The sequence below is a fragment of the Triticum dicoccoides genome, chromosome 5A, assembly GCF_002162155.2.
Source record: "Triticum dicoccoides isolate Atlit2015 ecotype Zavitan chromosome 5A, WEW_v2.0, whole genome shotgun sequence".
Lineage (NCBI taxonomy): Eukaryota > Viridiplantae > Streptophyta > Magnoliopsida > Poales > Poaceae > Triticum > Triticum dicoccoides.
The window spans coordinates 699320614-699340657 of record NC_041388.1 but is presented as its reverse complement, the minus strand read 5'-3'; positions in this window follow the sequence as shown (position 1 = coordinate 699340657).

Genomic DNA, 20044 nt, shown 5'->3' with positions numbered 1-20044 from the left:
CATCCCGCGGTTCCCCGTCGTGTATAAGGTGGCTCCGACGCCCTCCTCCCTACCTTGACGAACCCTAGCTGTTTCCCCCCACTCGATCGCTCCACTCCTCTCGATCCCCTTTCTCTCCCGAATGCAGCCGACACCATGCGTCGCTCGATTCCGCGGCCAACGGCGCCTCCGCGCTCGGGAGCCTTGTCTACGAGGTGCGCCGGCCACCACTTCTTCTTCCTAGACCATTGGTTGAAGCTGGGGCAATCTACAGCGAAGGAATCGAGCCCTTCTTCTTCCTCGACCATGGCTTCTTCCCTGCGTACTCCGGCGCCGTCGATCCTCCCCGAGCCTGCTGCCCTCCCCTACCGAACCACTGTGAGCACACGCTCCGACTCGTCCTGTTTGCTTCGATCCTCGTGCCTCTAGCCTTTTTCCTCCTTAGCCGTTGACCGTCGCACCACGCCCAAGCTCGTGTCGAGCTCACGCTCGGAACCACCACTGTCTGTTACCCGCGCCGCACGAACCTCGGCTGAGCTCGCGGTGGCCCTGACCGTCCGCACTTCGGACACGCTCACCGCGCCCGCTCACCAAGTCCCATCCGCCCCGTCCGCACCCTGACCGCCTCTCTGTCCGCCCTGGGTCGTGCTCTCTCGTGCGCGCGCGCATGCTTGGGGGTCGCGCTCCCTGCCTTGTGGCTGCTGCTACCTTCTGCTTGTGCTGCTGCGTGTGCACGCCCGCATCGTGCCCGCAACTGCTCGCCATGCCCCCCTGACTTGAGTTGTTGCCGCTGCTAGCTGCTCTGCCTGCGCGTCGCCTCTGCCTCTCGCGCATTGCGTCCCCTAGCCAATGCCGTGACCACCGGCACGTCCGTGTGTGTGCGTGCGTCCAGTGTGTGTGTGCGCTGAGTGGGTGGTCGAGCCCGCCTCTGCCCGGCCACGCCTACCTCTAGCCTCGCCGCACCGCTGCACTACTGCTGCTTTCCTGCTCCCGCAGTTGCCTGCTACTATGCTGCACTACTACAGTACCATTCAGTTACCATAGCTAGTGCTAGCTTTTCTAATTTGACATTGTCTGGCCCTCTATACAACCTCTAAACAACGTCTAATCAGCGGTTAACATGGGTAAAATTAATATGAGTAGAAAGTATACTTGACAAACTTCTGTTTATCCCACTGGACAAATTCTTTTCGATGCGTGGATTAATTCCTACGGAAATCACAAAGTTCAACGTTCTGTTAACTGAAAAACTGAAAACAGCTTTATTTTCATAGCTACTTTAGAGCTCTTGATGATCAATAAAATGGACTCGAATATGGATGTAGTTGGTACTAACATCCAGATCACGGAAAAATGCTCAAAATTGATATAAGGCAGAAAATCATAGGACGTACAGATCCATAGTTGTAGCCTTTTGAAAACAGCTAAGTGATGTTTAAAACTGGCGAATTCTCAGACTTAGCAGAATTTCAGGGATTTTCATAATATTATTATAATCTTTAAAATTGCGTAGAAATTAAACCGTAACTCGGATGGAAAAGTTTTATACACGAAAGTTGCTCAGATCGGCGAGATGAATCGGAATACGCTCTCCGTTCATCTATCACACATCCCTAGCATAGTGAACATGCAACCTTCCTCTCCGTTTCATCTGTCCGAAAATGCCAAACTTCGTGAAAGCATCCCCGGATGTTATCCCCTTCGCTGGTAACGTGTAGCATCGTGTTAGAACACGTCTAGCCCTGCCTGTTGTCCTGTTATGCACTTGTTTGATCTGTATTTACTATTTCTTACCCCTCTTCTCTCTGATAGACTACGAGACCGACGCCGCTGCTACCCAGTACGACTACGGTGTTGACGACCCCTCTCTCTTGCCAGAGCAACCAGGCAAGCCCCCCCCCCTTGATCACCAGATATCGCCTACTCTTCTCTATACTGCTTGCATTCGAGTAGTGTAGCATGTTACTGCTTTCCGTTAATCCTATCCTGATGCATAGCCTGTCATTGTTGCTACAACTGTTGATACCTTACCTGCAATATTACATGCTTAGTATAGGTTGCTAGAACTTCATTAGTGGCCCTACATTCTAGTCCATCTGCCATGCTATACTATCGTTCCATGATCACTCGGGAGGTGATCACGGGTATATACATACATATATACATACTATAAATGTTGTGACTAAAGTCGGGTCAGCTCTTTGAGTACCCGCAAGTGATTCTGATGTTGGGGGTTGAAGGGGCAGGTGGTTCCACCCAGGTAGTGGTGGGCCTGGGTTCCCGGCGGCCCCCGACTGTTACTTTGTGGCGAGGCGATAGGGTAGGTTGAGACCACCTAGGAGAGAGGTGGGCCTGGCCCTGGTCGGCGTTCGCGGTTACTTCAAAATAACACGCTTAACGAGATCTTGGTATTTGATCTGAGTCTGGCCACTGGCCTATACGCACTAACCAACTACGCGGGAACAGTTATAGGCACTCGACGTCGTGGTATCAGCCGAAGCCTTCGTGACGTCAGCGACTGAGCAGCGCGCGCCGGATTGGACCGTAATCCTGCTCTTGTATTAAGGGGCCTAGGTCTGCTTCTGGCCACGTACGCAACGTGCAGGTGTGCAATGGGCGATGGGCCCAGACCCCTGCGCCATAGGATTTAGACCGGCGTGCTGACCTCTCTGTTGTGCCTAGGTAGGGCTGCGACGTGTTGATCCTCCGAGGCCGGGCATGACCCAGGAAAGTGTGTCCAGACAAAGGGGATTGAGCGTGTTGGGAAATGTGGTGCACCGCTGCAGGGAAGTTAATCTATTTGAATAGTTGTGATCTTCGGTAACAGGACGACTTGCAGTTGTACCTTGACCTTATGACAACTAGAACCGGATACTTCATAAAACACACCCTTCCAAGTGCCAGATACAACCCGGTGGTCGGTCTCTAACAGGGCGACGAGGAGAGGATCGCTGGGTAGGTTTATGCTACACGGTGCTACTTGTTGAACTTACCTTCTGCTCTCTCCTACATGCTACAAGATGGAGGTGGCCAGAAGCGTAGTCTTCGATAGGGCTATCTATCTCCCTCTTATTCCGGCATTCTACAGTTTAGTCCACATATGATACCCTTATTCCATTTGATACCAATGCATACATTTGTAGTGTACCTCCTTGCTTGCGAGTACTTTGGATGAGTACTCACGGTTGCTTTGCTCCCCCTTTTCCTCCTTCCTATACCCGATTGCTGCGACCAGACGTTGGAGCCCAGGAGTCAGATGCCACCGTTGACGACGACTCCTACTACACTAGAGGTGCCTACTACTACGTGCAGCCCGCTGACAACGACCAGGAGTAGTTTACGAGGATCCCAGGCAGGAGGTATGCGCCTCTTTCGATCGGTATCCAAGTTTGTGCTAGCCTTCTTAAGGCAAACTTGTTTAACTTATGTCTGTACTCGGATATTGTTGCTCCCGCTGACTCGTCTATGATCAAGCTCTTGTATTCGAGCCCTTGAGGCCCCTGGCTTGTAATATGATGCTTGTATGACTTATTTTATTTGTAGAGTTGTGTTGTGATATCTTCCTGTGAGTCCTTGATCTTGATCGTACACATTTGCGTGTATGATTAGTGTACGATTGAATGGGGGGCGTTACAAGTTGGTATCAGAGCCGACTACTTGTAGGAATCCCCCTTCCACACTCCTTGGCAGAAGTTGAGTCTAGTCGATGAAAACTGTTTTACTAACATGGCTGTGCAGCCCATGGGCCCACGTCGCCATTGGGTGGTATTAGGATCTTTTATTCCTCGTATATACTCTGGGATTCTGATCTCTCTTCTCTTCGGGTTAAATGATTTTACTAATTATAACTTTAGGTTCTCGTTACCACTTCCTGTCAGAGAGCTCCTTCATTCCAAATGATCGACTGCTTCACCAGAAGGTACTGAAGATTCTATTCAATGTTTCTCCGAGACCATTGTGCTCATCGCTTTTGCAATTCCCTTCCATTGATAAACCCCTATGGATAATCACGTACACTTTCCATTTATAATCATTCCCCATTGATCTTGTTATTACAAGATACCCCGAAATTTTCTCTATGGTTTCAAGAATACTCTGTGCCCACTGCCAGTTCTTTGCCACCTGAATACCCTTACGGATAATTTTCTCGCACTTAGCGAGTATCCGCCCATCCCAGTTGATTTATGTATTTCACAAGGGTCTTTGAAATGCTATTCGATTTACCAAAAATCGTCAACAGCTTATTGCTCTTGAAATTCTTGCTTGCTTGCATTATGGTTAATCCCATAGGTATAGTAATATTATTGGCATCCTTTGACACTATCATTTTGAGCCCATTGATTCAATAGGTGCGTATGCTCGCAATCCTCAACCAGATCTTGGAATTCATCCTTCCGGCTCAGACGCCATTTTAAACATGAGCTAGATCTCGACCCACCAGATTGCCTTCAATTGTACCCGTAAGGCTATTCAACTTGTCCATCCCTAATCAGAGCATTGCTTCTGATCCCTTGTCTTTGAATTCATAATTACTTTGAATCAGAGCTTTGAGTTAGTCAGTAGTTTCTATAATATGATCTCCTTGCATTCTTTCTTCCTCCGGTTGAGTACCGGTACTCACATCAGATCCTTTTGTTGGATTTTGTCCGACACCGTCCTTCATATTCATTAAACTTGTGAGCCTTTCATCGGATACATAATGCCTTTGGTAAATTGTATCCCCTGCTTTTGTCAAACATGCTCTGCTCCCGAGCTTGAGTTATTCGCTCCTGAACCTTGTGGTATATGTTCCAAAGAGGCCCAGATGGGTTGAACCTATGGCTTTTCGAATCTGTGTGAACCCAGAAACTACTACGGGTCATACTCTACTATTGTTATGTCAGATAAAATTTCAATATTACAACTAATGTCATTTTCAAAATACAAGAGGTAAATGAAAGGTTATGCGTTTAACATGTGGGAGTCGACCTTGAACCCTGTGTTCATGCCCATGGACACGATGTATACCTTATCATGGAAGCTTCTATTAAAATAATTATACCTTTGTTATAAGTTCATCTTGTATCTGTGGAAGTGGTTTTGACCATGTTTCTCCTTGATCCCATTTCTCGTGAAAGTTTGAGCACTTGTCTTCTATAGAGAATTACCCTAGTCCAACCTCTACTTTGTTCTATCATCGAGTATTACCCCCCTGGTATCTCGAGATTATCATGGAACTGTATAACTTCCTATAAGTTCTTCATCAAGTGCTACATTCCCACTGATCCCAATTTTCACGGGTTCCGAGATTTTAAACGTTCAAGGACACTGATAACTGAACTGATCCCGCATTACATTTCAACAACTCTAAGTAATCTTCTTTATTTATGAGTTTGTACCCGATCATGTCATTCCTAGCTTGTTTGGCTATATCATTATCGTGATGATTTTAACTGTGCTACCTGGTCCTTATTCCCGGAGCACCACTTTCGACGATGAGCTAAGCTTACATCGATCTTCCTCGCCATATCATTACGCCTTGAACAGAAAGCTTGATTCCAATCTTTTGCTTCATCAGTCCTTTTGTTTGATGTAGTCGCTGTTCGGTTGCCTCTTCGTGGAGCCTCTCAACAAAATTTGTCATGATCATCGTCAACATTTTGAATCCTTCCAGGATATCAATCTAATTCATGATGATAAATGCCGTCCTCGTCCCTTGGTAATTTGAGTTACCATCGGCAACATTATTACCTTCCCCTCATCACAAACATGTTCATGTTATGGATGCAACTTGCTATCCAGTTTGTATTATATTCTACTTTGAAGTATTACTGTCTTTTATGTCAAGCATGTCACAAGGATTGCTCCACCTCTTAAGAATTCTTGGTATAGTGATACTTCCCACAAGCACCATTCTTTCTTGGTCCCCGTATTGACTAACCGGGAATATCAACAAGTGAACGAGGCTGCTTGGTTTCTATACCTCTAGCAACCTTATTACCTTGAAGTTAATGGTCGATAGTTTCATTCTAAGACTTTTGATTATTGAATCACCATTCTTACATTGATCATGCTACTTGGCCCATTGATACGTCCATTTTGCATTATGCTTTTATATCGATATTTATTGCATTATGGACTGTTATTTCACTTTATGTCACAATACTTATGGCTATTCTCTCTTATTTTACAAGGTTTACGTAAGGAGGGAGAATGCCGGCAGCTGGAATTCTGGGCTGGAAAAGGAGCAAATATTAGAGACCTATTCTGCGCAACTCCAAAAGTCCTGGAACTCCACGGAACATCTTGAAATAAATAAAGAAAAATCCTCGCCAAAGATGAAGGCCAGGGGGCCCACACCCTGCTCATGAGGGTGGGGGGCGCGCCCCCCTCCTAGGGCACGCCCCCTACCTCGTGGGCCCCCTGGTGGGTCTCCGACGTCCATCTTCTGCTATATGAAGTCTTTCGATGAGAAAAAAATCAGAAGGAACTTTTAGGGACGAGACTTCGCCGCCACGAGGCGGAACCAATCTACAGCTCCGGCAGAGCTGTTCTGCCGGGGATACTTCCCTCCGGGAGGGGGAAATCATCACCATCGTCATCACCAACTCTCCTCTCATCGGGAGAGGGCAATCTCCATCAACATCTTCACCAGCACCATCTGATCTCCAAACCCTAGTTCATCTATTGTATCCAATTCTTGTCTCAAAGTCCGTGATTGGTGCTAGTAGGTTGCTAGTAGTGTGGATTACTCCTTGTAGTTGATGCTAGTTGGTTTATTTGGTGGAAGATCATATGTTCAGATCCTATATGCATATTATTACCCCTCTGATTATGAACATGAATATGCTTTGTGAGTAATTATGTTTGTTCCTGAGGACAAGGGAGAAGTCTTGCTATTAGTAGTCATGTGAATTTGGTATTCGTTTGATATTTTGATAAGATGTATGTTGTCTAGCCTCTAGTGGTGTTATGTGAACGTCGACTACATAACACTTCACCATTATTTGGGCCTAGAGGAAGGCATTGGGAAGTAATAAGTAGATGATGGGTTGCTAGAGTGACAGAAGCTTAAACCCTAGTTTATGTGTTGCTTCGTAAGGGGCTGATTTGGATCCACATGTTTCATGCTATGGTTAGGTTTACCTTAATACTTTTGTTGTAGTTGCGGATGCTTGCAATAGAGGTTAATCATAAGTGGGATGCTTGTTCAACTAAGTACAGCACTCAAGCACCGGTCCACCCACATATCAAATTATCAAAGTACTGAACGCGAATCGTATGAACGTGATGAAAACTAGCTTGACGATATTCCCATGTGTCCTCGGGAGCGCTTTTCCTATTATAAGAGTTTGTTCTGGCTTGACCTTTGGTACAAAAAGGATTGGGCCACCTTGCTGCACTTTATTTAATTTTGTTACTTGTTGCTCGTTACAATTTATCTTGTCACAAAACTATCTATTACCACTTATTTCTGTACTTGCAGAGAATACCTTGCTGAAAACCGCTTATCATTTCCTTCTGCTCCTCGTTGGGTTCGACACTCTTACTTATCGAAAGGACTACAATAGATCCCCTATACATGTGGGTCATCAAGACTCTTTTCTGGCGCCGTTGCTGGGGAGTGTAGCACCTTTGGTAGGTGGAATTTGGTAAGGAAAAATTTATATAGTGTGCTGAAATTTACTGTCACTTGTTACTATGGAAAGTAATTCTCTGAGGGGCTAGTTCGGGGTATCTTCACCCCATCCAGTAGAGCAAAGAGTTGCTCCTCAACCTACTGAACCTATTGAAAATGAAACTCCTTTTGAATTTCCTTCGGGTATGATGGAAAAACTTCTAGCTAACCCTTTTACAGGAGATGGAACAAAGCATCCTGATGAGCACTTAATATATGTGGATGAAGTTTGTGGATTATTTAAGCTTGCAGGTATACCCGATGAAGTTGCTAAGAAGAAGGTCTTCCCTTTATATTTGAAGGGAGACGCATTGATATGGTATAGACTATGTGATGATATGAGATCATGGAACTATAAAAGATTGAAATTGGAATTTCATCAAAAGTATTACCCTATGCATCTTGTTCATCGTGATCGCAATTATATATATAATTTCTAGCCTCGCGAAGGAGAAAGCATTGCTCAAGCTTGAGGGAGGCTTAAATCAATGTTATATTCATGCCCCAATCATGAGCTCTCGAGAGAAATAATTATGCAAAGTTTTTATGCTCGGCTTTCTCATAATAATCAAACCATGCTCGATACTTCTTGTGCTGGCTCTTTTATGATGAAGACTATTGAATTCAGATGGAATTCATTGGATAGAATTAAACGCAATTCTGAATATTGGGACCTCGACGAAGGTAAGGAGTCAGGTATGACACCTAAGTTTGATTTTGTTAAATCTTTTATGGACACCGATATTTTCCGTAAGTTTAGCACTAAATATGGACTTGACTCTAACATAGTAGCTTCTTTCTGTGAATCTTTTGCTACTTATGTTGATCTCCTAAGGAGAATTGGTTTAAATATCATCCTCCCATAGAAGTAAAAGTAGCTGCACCTATTAGAGTTGAAGAAAAGACTATGACTTATAATGATCCTATTGTTCCTACTTATTATGTTGAGAAACCACCTTTCCCTGTTAGAGTAAAGGATCATGCTAAAGCTTCAATTTTTGTTCGTAAAAGCAATATTAGAACTTATACACTTCCTGAGCAAGTTAAAGTAGAAACTAATATTGCTATTGTTAAAGATCTCTTGTCTGATAATATTGATGGGCATGTTATTCAGTTCGAAGGTGAAACTGCTAGAATTGCTAAACCTTGTGCTAAAGATAAACATAGACCTATGGTAGGCGTGCCTGTTATTTCTATTAAAATAGGAGATCATTGTTATCATGGCTTATGAAATATGGGTGCTAGTGCTAGTGTTATACCTCAAGACTTGTATAAAGAAATCAAGCATGAAATTGCACCTGCTGAATTAGAAGATATTGATGTCACAATTAAACTTGCCAATAGAGATACTATTTCAGCGATGGGAATTGTTAAAGATGTTGAAGTCTTGTGTGGGAAAACTAAATATCCTGCTGATTTTCTTGTTCTTACTTCTCCGCAAGATAGCTTTTGTCCCATTATATTTGGTAGACCCTTCTTGAACAAAGTTAATGCTAGGATAGATTGCGAAAAGAATGTTGTTACTATTGGCTTGGATGATATGGTTCATGAGTTTAATTTCTCTAAATTTAGTAAACAACATCGTGAGAAAGAATTACCTAGTAAGGATGAGATTATTGGTCTTGCTTCTCTTGCCGTACCTCCTAGTGATCCTTTAGAACACTATTTGCTAGACCATGAAAATGATATGTTCATGACTGAAAGAAGGGAAATAGATGAAGTATTCTTTAAACAGGAACCTATTCTGCAACACAACTTGCCTGTTGAAATTTTAGGGGATCCTCCTCCACCCAAGGGTGATCCCGTGTTTGAGCTTAAACCTTTGCCTGATAATCTTAAATATGCTTATCTTGATGAAAATAAGATATATCCTGTTATTATTAGTGCTAACCTTTCAGAGCATGAAGAAGAAAGATTATTGAAAACTCTGAAGAAGCATTGTGCTGCTATTGGATATACTCTTGATGATCTTAAGGGCATTAGTCCCACTCTATGTCAACATAAAATAAATTTGGAAGTAGATGCCAAACCAGCTCGTGATCCTCACTAAAATGAAAGAAGTGGTAAGAAAAGAAATACTCAAGCTTCTGGAGGCAGGTATACTTTATCCCATTGCTGATAGTCAGTGGGTAAGTCCTGTCCATTGTGTCCCTAAGAAGGGAGGTATTACTGTTGTTCCTAATGATAAAGATGAATTGATTACAGAAAGAATTATCACAGGTTATAGGATGGTAATTGATTTCCGCAAATTAAATAAAGCTACTAAGAAAGATCATTACCCCTTACCTTTATTGATCAAATGCTAGAAAGATTAGGCAAACATACACACTATTGCTTTCTAGATGGTTATTCTGGTTTCTCTCAAATACCTGTGTCGGCTAGAGATCAATCAAAGACTACTTTTACATGCCCTTTTGGTACTTTTGCTTATAGACGTATACCGTTTGGTTTATGTAATGCACATGCTACCTTTCAAAGATGCATGATCGCTATATTCTCTGACTTTTGTGAAAAGATTTGTGAGGTTTTCATGGACGATTTTTTCGTCTATGGTTCCTCTTTTGATGATTGCTTGAGCAATCTTGATCGACTTTTGCAGAGATGTGAAGAAACTAATCTTGTCTTGAATTGGGAAAAGTGCCACTTTATGGTTAATGAAGGTATTGTCTTGGGGCATAAAGTTTCTGAAAGAGGTATTGAAGTTGATAAAGCCAAGGTCGATGCTATTGAAAAGATGCCATGTCCCAAGGACATCAAAGGTATAAGAAGTTTCCTTGGTCACGCCGGATTTTATAGGAGGTTCATTAAGGACTTCTCAAAAAGTTCTCGGCCTCTGACTAATTTATTGCAAAAAGATATACCATTTGTCTTTGATGATGATTGTGTAGAAGCATTTGAAATACTTAAGAAAGCATTAGTCTCTGCACCTGTTGTTCAGCCACCTGATTGGAATTTACCCTTTGAAATTATGTGTGATGCTAGTGATTATGCTGTAGGTGCTCTTCTAGGGCAAAGAGTTGATAAGAAATTAAATGTTATTCATTATGCTAGTAAGACTCTAGACAATGCTCAAAGAAATTAGGCTACTACTGAAAAAGAGCTTTTAGCAGTTGTATTTGCTTGTGATAAGTTCATACCTTATATTGTTGATTCTAAAGTAACTATTCACACTAATCATGCTGCTATTAAATACCTTATGGAAAAGAAAGATGCTAAACCTAGACTTATTAGATGGGTTCTCTTGCTACAAGAATTTGATTTGCATATTGTTGATAGAAAGGGAGCTGAGAACCCCGTTGCAGACAACTTGTCTAGGTTAGAGAATGTTCTTGATGACCCACTACCTATTAATGATAGCTTTCCTGATGAACAATTAAATGTTAATACTTCTCGTAGTACTCCATGGTATGCTGATTATGCTAATTATATTGTTGCTAAGTGTATACCTCCTAGCTTCACATACCAGCAAAAGAAAAAGTTTTTCTATGACTTGAGACATTACTTTTGGGATGACCCACATCCTTATAAATAAGGGGTAGATGGTGTTATTAGACGTTGTGTACCTGAGCATGAACAGGAACAGATCCTACGCAAGTGTCATTCCGAGGCTTATGGAGGACACCACGCTAGAGATAGAACTGCACATAAGGTATTGCAATCTGGTTTTTATTGGCCTACTCTCTTCAAGGATGCCTGTAAGTTTGTCTTGTCTTGTGATGAATGTCAAAGAATTGGTAATATTAGTAGACGTCAAGAAATGCCTATGAATTATTCTCTTGTTATTGAACCGTTTGATGTTTGGGGCTTTGATTATATGGGACCTTTTCCTGCCTCTAATGGATACACACATATTTTAGTTGTTGTCGATTACATTACTAAGTGGGTAGAAGCTATTCCAACTAGTAGTGCTGATCATAACACTTCTATTAAAATGCTTAAAGAAGTTGTTTTTCCGAGGTTTGGAGTCCCTAGATATTTAATGACTGATGGTGGTTCACACTTTATTCATCGTGCTTTCCGTAAAATGCTTGCTAAGTATGATGTTAATCATAGAATTGCTTCTCCTTATCACCCACAGTCTAGTTGTCAAGTAGAATTGAGCAATATAGAGCTCAAATTAATTTTGCAAAAGACCGTTAATAGGTCTAGAAAGATTGGTCTAAGAAACTTGATGATGCATTATGGGCTTATAGAACTGCATATAAAAATCCTATGGGTATGTCTCCATATAAAATGGTTGATGGAAAATCATGTCACTTACCTCTCGAACTATAACGTAAGGCATATTGGGCTATTAAAGAGCTCAACTATGATTTCAAACTTGCCGGTGAAAAGAGGTTATTTGATATTAGCTCACTTGATGAATGGAGAACCCAAGCTTATGAAAATGCCAAGTTGTTTAAAGAAAAAGTTAAAAGATGGCATGACAAAAGGATACAAAAGTGTGAGTTTAATGTAGGTGATTATGTATTTCTATACAACTCTCGTTTAAGATTTTTTGCAGGAAAACTTCTCTCTAAATGGGAAGGCCCCTATGTTATCGAATAGGTCTATCGTTCCGGTGCCATAAAAATCAACAACTTCGAGGGCACAAATTCGAAGGTGGTAAATGGTCAAAGAATCAAACATTATATCTCAGGTAATCCCATAAATGTTGAAACCAATATTATTGAAACCGTAACCCCGGAGGAATACATAAGGGCCACATTCCAGACCGTTTCAGACTCTAAAAAGGAATAGGTATGTGGTACGGTAAGTAAACCGACTCCAAAACAATTTTTAAGGCAATATTTCTCCGTTTTGGAATATTTAGAAAAATAGAAAAATAAGTAGCAGTCCGGGAAGGACACGAGGTCCCCCCGAGGGTGGTGGGCGCGCCCTACCCCTCTGGGCGCGCCCCCCTAACTCGTGAGCACCTCGTGTGCCTTCCGGACTTCGTTTTCTTGCATGATACGTATTTTGGTCGGTAAAAAATCATTATATAACCTCCCGAAGGTTTTGACTCCCGTATCACGCAAATATCCTCTATTTTCGTTTCGAGCTGTCTCGTTGTAGATTAAATCAACATGTCTTCCCAGGATTCAGAAGGAGAAAGCTATGTGGATGATTACTTAGCAAATCCAAAGGTCTATCAAGATGTGGAACACGATGGATGGACCATGGAGGAAGAAGAGGACTATGAACCCAAGGGGAAGGAGGAGACGAGCTCAGATGAAGATGAAGCACCATTACCTCAACCTGGGGACATGCACGTGGAGTTCAAAAAGTCAAGTATCCCTGATAGGGTAAAGAAACCCATGTTCGAGTTTATCCCTTTTCGTCTCTTGCAGGAAAATAAGTAGGACCTATGCAAAAAGATATTAACCCTGGAGTGGGAGATTGATGATCTGAGGGATCAAAATGCCGTCCTCAAGTGGAAATTAAGGGAGAAGCCTAAGCCATCAACTAAGCCAACATCACCACCACCTTCTTCACCGACAAAGGAGACATAATCACATGGGTATGGGTACTCCCCTTGGCAACTGCCAAGCTTGGGGGAGGTGCCCCGGTATCGTATCACCATCACAACTCCTATCTTTATCATTTTTCTTAGTTCGGTCCTATTAGAAGTATCTTGATCTAGTAGAATAAAGTTTATGGCATGATCTAGTTTTGAGTTTTGCTTTATGATCATTCTTTGTAATCGAGTTCGTGAGCTATATACAATAAAGATTAGTGTTGAGTCAAGGGCTTGATTATTTTGCCATGATCTTGGGTGAATAAAAGAAATAAGAAAATAATAAAAAGAAACAAAAAGTTCATATTGATCTTATTGAGAGTAATGACTTCACATAGAAAGAGTATGATGATTAAAAGTTGTTGGGAGTTGGCAGACATAGCTTTGGTCATTGTTGCAATTAATAGGAAGTAATAAGGAAATAGAGGTTTTCACATATAGATATATCATCATTGACATATTTTATGATTGGGAGCACTCATTAAAATATGACATGCTAAAGGGTTGATGTTGGACAAGGAAGACAATGTAATGAGTTATGTCTTTCTTATATCTGAGATAAAGTATGTTTTCATGGATCCTATAACTTGTTGAGCTTGCCTTTCCCCCTCATGCTAGCCAAATTCTCAGCACCAAGTAGAAATACTACCTATGCTTCCAAATACCCTTAAACCAGTTTTGCCATGAGAGTCCACCATATCTACCTATGGATTGAGTAAGATCCTTCAAGTAAGTTGTCATCGGTGCAAAGCAATAAAAATTGCTCTAAATATGTATGATTGGTTGGTGTGGGAGAAATAAGCTTTATACGATCTTGTGATGTGGAAGTAATAGAAGCGATGGACTGCATAATAAAGGTTCATATCACAAGGGGCAATATAAAGTGACATTCTTTCGCATTGAGATTTTGTGCATCCAACCATAAAAGCGCATGGCAACCTATGCTTCCCTCTGCAAAGGGCCTATCTTTTATTATTATCTTCTACCTTATGCAAGAGTCACGGTGATCTTCACCTTTCCTTTTTCATTTTATCCTTTGGCAAGCTCAGCATGTTGGAAAGAACATGATATATATATATATATATATATATATATATATATATATATATATATATATATATATAAAATTGGATATAGGGGAGCATGTATTATTATTGTTGACATTACCCTTGAGGTAAAAGGTTGTGGGGCAAAACTATAAGCCCCTATCTTTCTCTGTGTCCGATTAAAACTTCATAACCACAAGTATTGCGTGAGTGTTAGCAATTATGAAGGACTAAATGATAGTTGAGTATGTGGACTTGCTTTTTAGCTCTGACATAGACTCTTTCTGATGTTATGATAAATTGCAATTGCTTCAATGACTGAGATTATAGTTTGTCGGAGCCCAGTAAGGTTTATGATTTATACTTTTGCATTGTGAATAGATCATCACTTGAACATAAGTAATCATATGACAAAATCTATATATGTTGCTGTTATGAGAATAATCATGATGCCTTCATGTTCGTATTTTATTTTTATCGACGCCTCTACCTCTAAACATGAGGACATATTTATTGTTATCGGCTTTTCGCTTGAGGACAAGTGAGGTCTATGCTTGGGGGAGTTGATACATCCATTTTACATCATGCTTTTATATCGATATTTATTGCATTATGGACTGCTATTTCACTTTATGTCACAATACTTATGGCTATTCTCTCTTATTTTACAAGGTTTACATAAGGAGGGAGAATGCCGGCAGCTGGAATTCTGGGCTGGAAAAGGAGCAAATATTAGAGACCTATTTTGTGCAACTCCAAAAGTCCTGAAACTCCACGGAACATCTTAAAATAAATAAAGAAAAATCCTCGCCAAAGTTGAAGGCCAGGGGGCCCACACCCTGCTCACGAGGGTGGGGGGCGCGCCCCCCTCCTAGGGCGCCCCCTACCTCGTGGGCCCCCTGGTGGGTCTCCAACGTCCATCTTCTGCTATATGAAGTCTTTCGATGAGAAAAAAATCAGAAGGAACTTTTCGGGACAAGACTCCGCCGCCATGAGGCGGAACCAATCTACAGCTCCGGTAGAGCTGTTCTGCCGGGGATACTTCCCTCCGGGAGGGGGAAATCATCACCATCGTCATCACCAATGCTCCTCTCATCGGGAGAGGGCAATCTCCATCAACATCTTCACCAGCACCATCTCATCTCCAAACCCTAGTTCATCTCTTGTATCCAATTCTTGTCTCAAAGTCCGGGATTGGTGCTAGTAGGTTGCTAGTAGTGTTGATTACTCCTTGTAGTTGATGCTAGTTCATTTATTTGGTGGAAGATCATATGTTCAGATCCAATATGTATATTATTACCCCTCTGATTATGAACATGAATATGCTTTGTGAGTAATTACGTTTGTTCCTGAGGACAAGGGAGAAGTCTTGCTATTAGTAGTCATGTGAATTTGGTATTCGTTTGATATTTTGATAAGATGTATGTTGTCTAGCCTCTAGTGGTGGTATGTGAACGTCGACTACATAACACTTCACCATTATTTGGGCCTAGAGGAAGGCATTGGGAAGTAATAAGTAGATGATGGGTTGCTAGAGTGACAGAAGCTTAAACCCTAGTTTATGCGTTACTTCGTAAGGGGCTGATTTGGATCTACATGTTTCATGCTATGGTTAGGTTTACGTTAATACTTTTTTTGTAGTTGCGGATGCTTGCAATAGAGGTTAATCATAAGTGGGATGCTTGTTCAAGTAAGAACAGCACCCAAGCACCGGCCCACCCACATATCAAATTATCAATGTACTGAACGCGAATCATATGAACGTGATGAAAACTAGCTTGACGATATTCCCATGTGTCCTCGGGAGCGCTTTTCCTATTATAAGAGTTTGTTCCGTCTTGTCCTTTGCTACAAAAAGGATTAGGCCACCTTGCTGCACTTTATTTACTTTTGTTACTTGTTGCTCATTACAATTTATCTTGTCACAAAACTATCTGTTACCACTTATTTCAGTACTTGCAGAGAATACCTTGTCGAAAACCGCTTATCATTTCCTTCTGCTCCTTGTTGGGTTCGACACTCTTACTTATCGAAAGGACTATTATAGATCCCCTATACTTGTGGGTCATCACCCATATTTCGGGTGCACCTATCAACCAATGTTTAATCGGTATGTTTTCCTTGAGAATACCTCATTATATCATTGATCTGAAAAGTGTTATCTCCTTGTTCACATAATTGCAAAATTCCATCTTTTGGAAATCTCAATGAATTATCGCTGAGTTCATCAGCTACCTCCTCATCCTCTCATTTTTTAGTGAAGAACTCTTGTTTCAGAACTCGCTTCCAAAATTCATTTCCCGAGAAACTTACTATGTCATCTCATCAAATTGTGTTGCACCTTTTCTTCTCAGGCATCCTGAGTCCGAGGTATCCTGACACCAATCAGATCTGTATCTCGGTCAGATATGATGGTTGAAACATATTTCCAAGAAGTATAACACTGGTCTTTTTTGACCTTATGAACCGGTAAGGTGATGTTATGCCTAGCACACCTGGATGGAGGACCTATTGTTATAATTTCCTTTTGGCAAGGTTAAAACCTTCTTCCATGATGAAATTGAAGACTTATTCTATAAGTTGTTCCTGATAAATCCTTTGAGTATCCAAAGTATGACCTTTGCTTAAAGACTATGTCAATGCTATCTCGAAGCATGTTTGTGGGAATCCGATTTTCAATAAAAGCATTTGAAGCACAATGCTAAATTCTCTTTATCAATTATCCAAACACTATTGTATGGGTTATGTGATGAAATTCCTCTCCCCTTACCTAAATAGTTTTCTACTTTCTATCCTGTCATGGATATCATGCTCTGCTTGTCCTGGGGAAGGATATATCCCTGAAACATGTGTTTAAACACATTTTCATTTCCATTGTCTGTTTAATCTGATGATCACCTTTTCCTTTCCATTGTTTTGTTTAACCTTACTGGTGATCAGTATGATCTAAGTAGTAATATTCTCCTGCTTAGGTAAGCACCTCGTTGAACCACTCTTTCAGTAAGACCCTGTTAATATTGTTGATAACATTTCGGTAACCACCGATGGACGAGAACTTTACCTATTGGTCTGCCTCGTTCAACGAGTAGGAAGATGGTTCTCTTTGTCCCTCACCCTTGGTACCGACGTTGCCGACATAATTGATAAGACTATCATTTGACAAGCCTTGCTATCAGCACCCTTTCTACTTTTAACCCACATGGTGGGCCCATAACCCACAGTTCCATAGGATCGAAACCTCACTATCATGTACAATCTTGATTTCGAAACATTCTTTGCACTTGGGTTCGTATGTAATTCACGAGCCAACTATCTCCCCATGTTTCATTCTGGTATCAGAGGCAACATTATTCTTCATTGCTTTGAACCCCATCATCACTTGTTTTAGTCATCCGTTGGATGCCTACCTGGTTGAGACTTGTTGAACCTCCTTATAGCACTCTCGATACATTTCTTGGTGCTTCTAAAATCACCTTCCTTGAGATAACTATCGGATGCCGATCCTTTCAGACATCCGTTCTTATAGCTTCCCTCTTATTTCACTCCTTAAATCTCGGGACGAGATTTCTTGTAGTGGAGGAGAATTATGACGCCCGGATAATTAAGCTACAGTAATCCAAAGTTAATGGTCCCATGTCATCATTTTTTCTGTTGCTAATTCCCACGTTTGTTCCAAACCGGTTCAAACTTCAATTTCAAATTAAAGTCAAAATTCAGATTTCTCGAACGCTGAAACAAACATGTTTGAATAATTCTATAAATTCCCCTAATCATTTTCATGTTGGAACCAGCCTCATTTGAATTCCCGAAATGCCCGTGAAATTTAATTTGGTGGTCCAGCAACAATTAAATTGGCCTTTCCAATTTCTAAAAATGGTTAGGCAACTCCTTTTGATCCCAAACTTTTTCGTGCCTTCTAAGAATATTGTCTAGTATTTATATGACATGTTTCACATTTTACAAAAGTTTGTTTGGTGGGTCAACTAAATGAAAAAGAGGAGCTAAAAACTAAAACAAAATTTTTTAAAAGGAAAACAAGAGAAAAAGGAGAAAAGGCCTCCCCCCAGGCTTCACAGCCCACTTGGCCACTAGGCCGGCCCACCTACCCCACCCTCCTGCTCCTTCCTGTTCACGAGAGGTGGTGGCGCGCATCCGACCACCATGGCCGCGGCTGTGAGTGCGTGGCGGCCATCCCGCGGTTCCCCGTCGTGAATAAGGTGGCCCCGACGCCCTCCTCCCTCCCTTGACGAACCCTAGCCGTTTCCCCACACTCAATCGCTCCACTCCTCTCGCTCCCCTTTCTCTCCCGAATGCAGCCGACACCATGCGTCGCTCGATTCCGCGGCCACTGGCGCCCCCGCGCTCGGGAGCCTTGTCTACGAGGTGCGCCGGCCACCTCTTCTTCTTCCTCGACCATTGGTTGAAGCCGGGGTGATGTACAGCGAAGGAATCGAGCCCTTCTTCGTCCTCCACCGTGGCTTCTTCCCTGCGTACTCCCCGAGCCTGCTGCCCTCCCATACCGAACCACAGTGAGCACACGCTCCCCCTCGTCCTGTTTGCTTCGATCCTCGTGCCCCTAGCGTTTTTCTGCCTTAGCCATCGACCGTCACACCGCGCCCGAGCTCGTGTCGAGCTCACGCTCGCAACCACCATCGTCTGCTACCCGCGCCGCACGAACCTCGGCTGAGCTCGCGATCGCCCTGACCGTCCGCGCTTCGGACGCGCTCACCGCGCCCGCACACCGAGTCCCGTCCGCCCTGTCCGCACCCTGACCGCCACTCTATCCGCCCAGGGCCACGCCCTCTCGTGCGCGCGCGCACGCTCGGGGGCCGCGCTCCCTACCTTGTGGGCTACTGCTACCTTCTGCTTGTGCACGCCCGCATCGTGCCTGTAACTGCTCGCCGTGCCCCCTTGACTTGAGTTGTTGCCGCTGCTAGCTGCTCTGCCTGCGTGTCGCCTCTGCCTCTCGCGCGATGCGTCCCCCGGCCAATGTCGTGACCGCCGGCGCATCCGTGTGTGTGCGTGCGTGCAGTGCGTGTGCGCTGAGTGGGTGGCCGAGCCCGCCTTTGCCCGGCCACGCCCACCTCGAGCCTCGCCGCATCGCTGCACTACTGCTACTTTCCTGCTCCCGCAGCTGCCTGCTGCTATGCTACACTGCTACAGTAACATTCAGTTACTCTAGCTAGTGCTAGCTTTTCTAATTTGACATTGTCTGGCCCTCTGTACAGCCTCTAAACAACGTCTAATCAGCAGTTAACATGTGTAAAATTAATATTAGTAGAAACTATACTTGACAAACTTTATTTTATCCCACTGGACCAAATCTTTTTGATGCGTGGATTAATTCCTACGAAAATCACAAAGTCCAACGTTCTGTTAACTGAAAAACTGAAAACAGCTTTATTTTCATAGCTACTTTAGAGCTCTTGATGATCAAGAAAATGGACTCTAATATGGATGTAGTTGGTACTAACATGTAGATCACAGAAAAATGCTCAAAATTGATATAAGGCACAAAATCATAAGAGATACAGATCCATATTTGTAGCCTTTTGAAAACAGCTAAGTGATGTTTAAAACTGGCGAATTCTCATACTTAGCAAAATTTCAGGGATTTTCAGAATATTATTATAATCTTTAAAATTACGTAGAAATTAAACCGTAACTAGGATGGAAAAGTTTTATACATGAAAGTTGCTCAGATCTGCGAGACGAATCGGAATACGCTCTCCGTTCATCTATCACACATCCCTAGCATAGCGAACATGCAAACTTCCCCTCCGTTTTATCTGTCCGGAAATGCCAAACTTCGGGAAAGCATCCCCAGATGTTATCCCCTTCGCCGGTAACGTGTAGCACTGTGTT